Source organism: Malaclemys terrapin, chromosome 1 (assembly GCF_027887155.1).
Source record: "Malaclemys terrapin pileata isolate rMalTer1 chromosome 1, rMalTer1.hap1, whole genome shotgun sequence".
NCBI lineage: Eukaryota > Metazoa > Chordata > Testudines > Emydidae > Malaclemys > Malaclemys terrapin.
This window is the reverse complement of record NC_071505.1, coordinates 289,003,630-289,012,919: the sequence shown is the minus strand read 5'-3', so window position 1 is coordinate 289,012,919 and position 9,290 is coordinate 289,003,630.

The window sequence follows — 9,290 nt, the reverse complement described above, 5'->3', positions numbered from 1 at the left end:
TTATCCTCACTGTCTCTCAGTTTTTTGTTGCTGTTGATTTGGACACCCACACAGACACACAAAGCTGCAAGCAATCTAGGCTCCATCCCTTGCATTTTCATTGTTTCTTCAGAGAAAACCCTCTTATTCTCCCTGAGTTAGTTCTCTTCCCATGAGACCTAGTGCCTTGGGCAGTGGCTCCTGTTATTTCAGCTATCTTATTCCATAAAGGAGCTTATTTATTTCTTCCATTTAGCTTGAATGAAGGATAGCTAGCACTCCCATTAGCTTTAATGAGGTCATTTATTGCCCACAGATCAAAGAAACACTTGATGGCAGCCATTAACACCTTCTCACATAACAATACGATAACTCATTCATGATTTTAGGTGCTTGAAAGTGGAAAAACACTGTATAATGTGGCATAGGACCTGAGCTGTATCTGCCCTATTGATTTCAATTAATTTATACTATTTTTGGGACATTCTATTCTTCCGTGTTACTGCTAGGTTGGTGGTTCTCTGTGTCTGTGTGTGTTGCTTTAAAGAACTTCAAAATAAGTGTTTAAATCTTATTAAAGAATTATTCTTCAGCCCCCTTGAAGAACCCCACTGCAAACAGCATTAGTGAAGAGGCTCCCAGAACATCTTTTTTGGGGGGGGAGGGGGGGAGAAAGGGGTGCTTAGCAGCAGAAAAGAGCATGCCATGAAGCCATCAGTTTTGCTGCCCTTCACTTGAAGAAATGGGTGGGATCATAGAGCCCTTTACATTTAAACATATGCAAGAAAAGGAGACATTAGAGAAAGTTTCTAGGATAATCAATGTGCAGCCCACAAAATTCTACAATGTGGTCAGTGTCCTCAGGTTCAATATAAACCCATATTATGGGGCCCAGTATATACCACAATAATAACTAGAGAATATTTGACCAAAGATTCCAAACATGGGTGCCTAAATGTAGCCCCTTAAATATGTAAAAAAGTGTTTTTAATTTATAAGAGGGGGTCGCACTCAGAGGCTTTCTATGTGAAATGGGTCACCAGTACAAAACTTTGAGAATCACTGCTGTAGCTGATCAGCACCTTTGACAATCAGGTGACTTTTATTTAACACCATTATAAATGTTGGAGGCAAAGCGAGGTTTCGGGTGGAGGCTGACAGCTTGTGACCCTCATATAATAACCTTGCGACCCCCTGAGAGGTCCCGACCCCCAGTTTAAGAACCCCTGAACTACAGATTGCATTGAAGTAAGTTGAGGTAAGTGAGGCTGCATTTCTATAGATGCCTAAATGTGTATTTCGCTGCCTAAATTCAGTTCCCATATTTGGAAATTTTGACCATAGCGTATATATTATGTCTGGCAACACTTTATGAAGACCAAGTGTTATTGAAAATATGTTGTCTGTATGTAACTACTGATCTATTCTAGAGGCCTGATCTAAAGCCCATGGAAGTTATGGAAAGAAATTTTCCAATTGTCTTCATTGATTATACTCTAGAAAAAGTAATATGTATCCATCACACTTAAGTCCCTTGCTCATTTTAAATACAAATCCCAAACATATACAAGTAAGTTTCATTCCTGCTTGAAAAAATACCAAGATCAATTTTAGAGCAGGGTTTCCTAACTTTATCATAGCAGCCTTTGTAGAAATATATTTAAAAAAAAAAAGCTTCTCAAATAGTGTGTATAGGTGCTATAAATAGTCTGTAAACATGAATCGCCAAAGAGGAAAATAATTCCTTGTTACTTGGTCATAAGAGAATCTAGTCATGCCAGGAAAGCAAACTGTTTGCTGTTTGGAAGAATTTAGACACTACATTGAGTGAAAGTTTAAAGAATACAAATCAGGATTAAGTCTTTGCTTCTACAGTAAGAGCTGACAGGGAACAAGTTTCCTAAATGGGAAATGAACTGTTTTTACAGAATGGTTTTGTGAAGGATAGAAAGGCATGTACAGTAACTCAATCAAAAGATTTCTACATACACTTGTTTAAAGTCCTCTTAAAGCCTCCTGTTAGTAGTGGCATGACCACAATATCTGTGGCTAAAGTAAAAGGAGTGGTAATTGAAGCTTAGGGAAATAACATATGTTACCTTTCCCATTGAGACTCTGTTGTAAGTGAAAATGGTCCCAGGAGACTTCTTTCACCACATTATATGGAAGGAATTAATTAGAATGCTTTGCTCAGGGACGGCTATCGGAAGAAGAAACGCATCCCCTTAAGATTTTGTTGTTAAGCCAACTTTTTCCTTGATGTATATTACTGGTGGTATGTTTTTTAGCTTTCCAGAGTCATAGTTGGATATTTCACAATCCAAAATCTGCAACCTTTACTCACATTGAGTAGTTGTACTCACATGATTAGTCCCATTGATGTAAATGGGACTACTTAACGTCACTCACCATGAGTAAGGATTGCAGAGTTAGGCGTCAGAGGAATGAGCAGGATGTTAGGTTGTATTAAGAAAGAAACTATCGAGGACATATGTGTCACTGGCTATAAGTATCTCTGGCACATCTTGAACACTGCATTTGGTTTTGGTGACCTCAACTTGAAAAAGATGCGTTGAAAAAGAAAATGAAGAAAATTCATAGATGAGGAAAACTGGTTGGAATTGTGGTAAGTGGGGGTTGAAGATATTCCGTGTGATGAGATTATAAAGAATAGATTTACTTCTAAAAGTTGGGACAGAAAAATAATTGGAGAGCATATGACAGAGGTTTATAAAATAATGCAGTGATTCTCTTGTGAGCCACCTGCAGTCGTGTTCACAGCCTTTTCCATTCACACTCATAAAACAGCTTGTGGCAACTACAGCAATTGCTTACAAGTAATTTTTTTTTTTTACAAATGAAAAAGTAGTATTTGGAAGTCATAATGCATCTTGCCAATTTATTTTAGTTTTAGTGGCCTTTTAATGCAGGTTAGCAGTTGAGAAATAAGGAGGAAGAGCCAGCACCATATGACCAGTGGTCCACAGACCATAGCTTGAGAACCTCCGGTATAGTAAATGTCAGTCTAGCAGTTCTATTTATCCTACCCTTGACTTTGTATGATGGGGGAAGCTCCTTAGCATAGGGGCCAGTCATCCTGGAGCATAGTTGGCAGGATGCATCATGTTTGGTTTTTAACTTTCTTTCAGAATTAGGTCACTGTTGGGATGCAGGGCATCTGACTAAATGGAGTATTGGTAGTTGGTTCTGTGTGAAATGCTCTAAGAAAATTGTAGACAAGCTGCTGATTTCCGTTTTGCAGGATGATGCTAGAATACATTTCAGGAGCACACATTTCCAAGCTGGCATTTACTTTAAACTCCCAAAGGTGAAACGTTTCAGACAACGGAAGACTACTTCTCTAATGTCAGGAATAATTCATTAGCTAGCACTCTGACATTCACTGATGAATCTTGGGAATTTAGCACTCCCTTCTTAGCAACACCCCTGTTGCCTACTTTCTCTTAGAGTTTTGAAAACATTATTCACATGTACAGGGTAATTAATGAGTTGTAGGAGTGATTGCATATTAGGTTCTCTTTTCTATGAGCCTTCTCAAATTACTTTGTGATGTTTGAGGATGCAATGATATAAAAGTTATTAGGCTAGAATAGATTCACCAATCCTGGCACAGGGCTTGCCAGAGGGGTTTCATCAGGAAGGAGGACAGATGGTAGTACTGTCCTTCCTTATATGTTTTCCTCTTGGACAATCAGCTTTGTTACAGCTGGGGCTCCGGAGAAGGCTGCTTTGAAGTTGTATTGAATAGTGTATCCCCTAGCTGCCCTGGGCATGCTTTCTCCTTGGCTAGCATTACCAACTTTCTTGGCCCATTAGGATATGCCTGCAGTGTGGCAAAGATTGTGCTTTCCAGTCTGAGTAAACAGACACATGCGAGCTGTGCTGGAGCTAGTGCCGGAACAATAGTAGTGTGGCCATTGTGGTATGGATATTAGCATGAGCCATCCAACCATCTATGAACACGTAAGATCCAGCAGGATTGCACTTGGGTGCTAGCTTGTGCTGTCATCTGTGCTACATCATCTACATGGCTATTTTTAGCGCACTAACATGAGCGGAGCTAGCACATGTCTGTTTACTCAAGCTGGGAGACATGCTTCCAGCAGCAGTGCAGACATATTCTTAGAGGTCCCAAGAAAAAGTGAAGTTGTATTCTCTTTTTCTAGATTCAATGTCCCTCACAGAGGCCTCTACTGGATAAGGGAGAAGCGGTGGATGTGGTATAGCTAGACTTAAGAAAGGCATTTGATATGGTCTCGCATGATATTCTCATCAATAAACTAGGCAAATACAACTTAGATGGGGCTACTATAAGGTGGGTGCATAACTGGCTGGATAACCATACTCAGAGAGTTGTTATTAATGGTTCCCAATCCTGATGGAAAGGTATAACAAATGGGGTTCCGCAAGGCTCTGTTTTGGGACCAGCTCTATTAAATATCTTCATCAACGACTTAGATATTGGCATAGAAAGTACGCTTATTAAGTTTGCAGATAATACCAAACTAGGAGGGATTGAAACTGCTTTGGAGGATAGGGTCATAATTCAAAATGATCTGGACAAATTGGAGAAATGGTCTGAGGTAAACAGGGTGAAGTTTAATAAAGACAAATGCAAAGTGCTCCACTTAGGAAGGAACAATCCGTTTCACACACATTCCTTCCTAGACAGTCTCTTCCCATTCTGTATGTCAGAAAGGGATCTAGGAGTTATAGTGGACCACAAGCTAAATGAGTCAACAGTGTGATGCTGTTGTAAAAAAAGGAAACCTGATTCTGGGATGCATTAACAGGTGTGTTGTGAGCAAGACACGAAAAGTCATTCTTCCGCTCTGTTCTGCGTTGGTTAGGCCTCAACTGGAGTATTGCGTCCAGTTCTGGGCACCGCATTTCAAGAAAGATGTGGAGAAATTGGGAAGCATCCAGAGAAGAGCAACAAGAATGATTAAAGGACTAGAGAACATGACCTATGAAGGAAGGCTGAAAGAATTGGGCTTGTTTAGTTTGGAAAAGAGAAGACTGAGATGGGACATGATAGCAGTTTTCAGATATCTAAAAGGGTGTCATAAGGAAGAGAGAGAAAACTTGTTCATCTTAGCCTTTAAGGATAGAACAAGAAGCAATGGGCTTAAACTGCAGCAAGGGAGGTTTAGGTTGGACAGTAGGAAAAAGTTCCTAACTGTCAGGGTGGTTAAATACTGGAATAAATTGCCTAGGGAGGTTGTGGAATCGCCATCTCTGTAGATATTTAAGAGTAGGTTAGATAAATGTCTATCAGGGATGGTCTAGACAATATTTGGTCCTGCCATGAGGGCAGGGGACTGGACTCGATGACCTCTCGAGGTCCCTTCCAGTACTAGAATCTATGAATCTACCAGGATCTTTGGTGGTAGAAGCTGGCATAGAAACTGAGTTGTATCTTATCGATTAATTGTAATTACTTGATGACTTTCCTTTTCGTTATTCTGCATTCCATTCTATGCTATTATTAGGCTAGTGGTAAAGACATTTTGTACCCATGAAAAAGAATAAATAAGGGCTCCTAACGTGAACAAATTAAAAAATTAATCCGTTATTAATGTTTTATACAGGGTCATATAGCACATTCATCATTGTGGTATCTAAACACCTTCCAGTATAGCATTAAGTAATGTGACTAACATATGTCACAAGTAGTTCGTTCTCTCCTCTCCCCAGTGGGAGAACAGTGTGAAGTGAAGCATTTTTCTTTCTTTTTTTTTTTATTACACATGTTCCTATGTGTTGGTCAAAGAAATGTGCCTATGTTCTTGTGGGAGTTTATTCCACAAGCTTGGATCAGCCCTGATTCTCAGTCTAATGTTCTGTCCATTAGGCTACATTGTCTCCTGAATTTGGAGCAAAGAAAGTTTTTCTACTTTCAGGTTCTTGAATGAAATATGTGCTTGCTTAGATCGCAAACTATGTTCTGGATAGCAATGCAGTCAAAAAAAGTGTCCTTCCTTTGGGGAGACAGACAAATGTTGGAAGAATGAGGATTTATGGGCTACTTAGCAAGAAAATATTGGAATAGTAACCATTATATATCATTGGATGCAGTTGGTTAAATACTGCAAAAACAGTGTTTGTGAAAGTTTGCTCAGAGTCTGAATGTCTGATTGCACCATGATCACTCCCCATTTTTATCATTATTGATGAATGTTCATGTGAATGGGTTTTTATGCTCATGAATGTTTGGAAAATGCAGAGGTGAAGTGAGTGGGGGCATGTGGGGTCACGTGCCCTCCCAGATTTGCTGCTTCGTTGATATCAAGCATGCTCACATGGACTTAACGTGCTCAGTAACACTGCTCAACCCATCTGACCTCAACTCTGCCCTCCCCCCTTTCTTCCCCCACTATCGGCAGGCATGTGTCTTCTCTGGGAAAATGTCTGTTTTGCAGCTGTCTGTCTTCATATATGAATGAGAATATTTGTGTATGACCAAGGGTATTTCTTTTACATTTACTATTTGTTAACTGCTACTGGTCATTTGTTATTTCTTATTCTATTCTTTATAAGATTTCGGTCAATCAGGGAGAAAACAATATCCCTTTTCACACTCTCAATAGATAGAGAACTGTCAGTCTGTAGACCCTATTAAGTGAAATTTACTTGAATAAACCTTTTGTCATACAAGTATGAAAAGCAAATATATTCGAAATCAAAGTCTCTTCTCAAACTATTGACAGACAAAAATAATACAATTTATTTGCAGTGAATAATTTGACTGGGGCACTTGAAGAAGAGATCGTTACATCACTTATTTTGCTGGAGGTATAATGGGCAGAGAGAGGGCAGACTGGTTCTGAAAGAACATGGCTAGATCAGACAAGAGACCACAGCTTTGAAAAGTACTGTGCTAGACCACTAAGAAAAGGCAAAAAACCTTGTTTTTATTCTTTATATTAAATCAACAAGCTGTAATCAAAGTCACTCCTCTATGTATTGTTCAGCTAAATCTATTTCTGTTCCAATATTATAAAAGAAACACAAGATTTCCAAGAAAAATCACAGCATACCAACATTGCTGTGGTCTGGGTGAAGTGGCATTGAAATTAGGGTTGTAACCACCGCTGTTCCTTTAAAATAGCTGTAAGAACCCATTAGGCTCTTTTATGAAATAATAGTGGTCTTCACCTCCAAACAAAGAAACATGTCACTGCCCCCCAAAAAACATATTTAAATTTGCTCAGAAATTAGAAACATGTGTCGGAGAATTTTTTTGCTGGTTGTATGATACGGTGGGCAGGCATATGAGAGAAGGGACAAAAGCAGCTAGAAAGCTAAGATGACAGTAAAAGAAATGCTGGTAATGAGGCACTGAGAGAAAGCAAAGAGAGGGAACTTTCTGAGCACAGAGTGCTGGCTGGAAAGGCAGGCATGGAAATTGCTCTGTGTTTATGAAAACAGGATTTTATGTATAATCTTTGTAAATAAATAAGATTGCATCAAAGAAAATACCTGGCTGTATCATCAATTTCTCCTCCTAGTTGAAACAACCCGCAGGGGTACAAACGTAGGCTACCTTCTCAGGTCATAAAGGGATAACAATATTTTAAGTACCTTTTCTTTGCATTCTGTGTAATAACTCTGACTTGGAAGAAAGAGATTTTAAAACGGATTCCTTCCTACTCTGATATCTTCACTTAGAAAGTAATCAATCTGTTCTGTTTCTTTTCCAAAATGATGCATGATATAGGCTACTGAGAATGTTTTCAAAATAAGAAGATTTTAGCAAGTCAACACATGTAATTAATTTGTTCAGAAAGAATATGATGGTCATTAATAATATGGATTTGAGGCTTCCCTTGTGGAATGGTGGGTTATTTGTTAATTCACTCAGCTAACAAGTATGTGGAGAAAAGGCATATTAAAGAAATGAATGGTCTTTTGGTTGTTTTTTTTTTCCCTGGGACATTTAGTATTATAGCAGAAGTCAGTGGAATGGCATTTGTGCCAGCTAATGGGAAAAATTGCAGCATGTTCCTAATAATTTAAAGCATGTATCACGAATGAAGATAAAAGAGAACAAAGTATTTAAAGCTTAATGATACAGCAGTAGCAATTGCCCTGTGATAATGAACACAGTAGATTATCAGGCAAAGCTTAATGCATGCCTTGCTTACAAGAAGCTTTTTATAAACAAATACTGGTTGAGACATCTTCCAAAATTAGCACTAACGTGAAAATGAACTGAGGATTTAATTAAAATATTCAAGATAAATAAGAAATAGGAAAAAGGCATTGTATAAAATAGTCATATAGCAGAGTTTTTTGATAAAAGTCCATCCAGAAATTAGGTAAAGGCGTACAGTACATCTCCAATTTCATGAACAATATTATAAATCAGTGCCTTTGGGACTGATCATGACTCTCTCTATAAAAGTAACAACCCTCTTTATTCCCCCATACCAGTTACCTGGACCTTGGATCTGGACACATAGGAGTAAGAGGAGTTGTTTGCCTTTTCTCTCCTCTCCCCATCCCAGGCAGGTGGGCAAGGAGAAGGCAGGGAATATGCGCAGGCCTGCCAATGAGGGGTGTGTGCAAAGGGGGCAATTGTGCAGTGGTCTGGGGTCCCTGGCCACCGCCGCTGGCAGCGCAGTGAGGCTAAGGAAGGCTTCCTGCCCGCCCTGGCTCCACACTGCTCCCGGAAGCAGCCGCACATCCCTGAGGCCCCTGGAGAGTAGGGAACTGCAGCCAATGGGAGCTGCAGGGGTGGTGCCCACGGGCAGCGGTGTCCAGAGATCCCATGCGCCCCCCCCCACCTAGGAGCCGCTGCCAGAGGAGTGTGCTGGTCACTTTCAGGAGCTGCCCGAGGTAAGTGCCGACCCTCTGACCCCCTCCTGCACCCCAATTCTCTGCCCCAGCCTGATGAAAGTGAGTGAAGGTGGGGGAGAGTGAGCAATGGATGGAGGGGGATGGAGTGAGCAGGGGCGGGGCCTCAGAGAAGGGGTGAGACATGGGTGTGGTCTCAGGGAAGGGGCGGGACAGGGGGCAGGACAAGGGTCTTTGGGTTTCCGCAATTAGATGGTAGGGTTGCCAACTGGGCAGGCATGTGGAAGCACTGGCCATGCCGGAAGAGCACACCCAGCAGCGCAGCCGGCAGCTCGCTGGGCACCAGCCAGGCCAGGCGCAGCACCACCCAAATGACAGGTGGACTGCGTTCCCATGGGCACGGCTTGTGCGTGCATGGGGGCCCATTGATTGTTCTGCCCTCCAGCCCGGAATTGCTGTCAGCGGTCCTGAATATGTGGAACCTTAGCTCC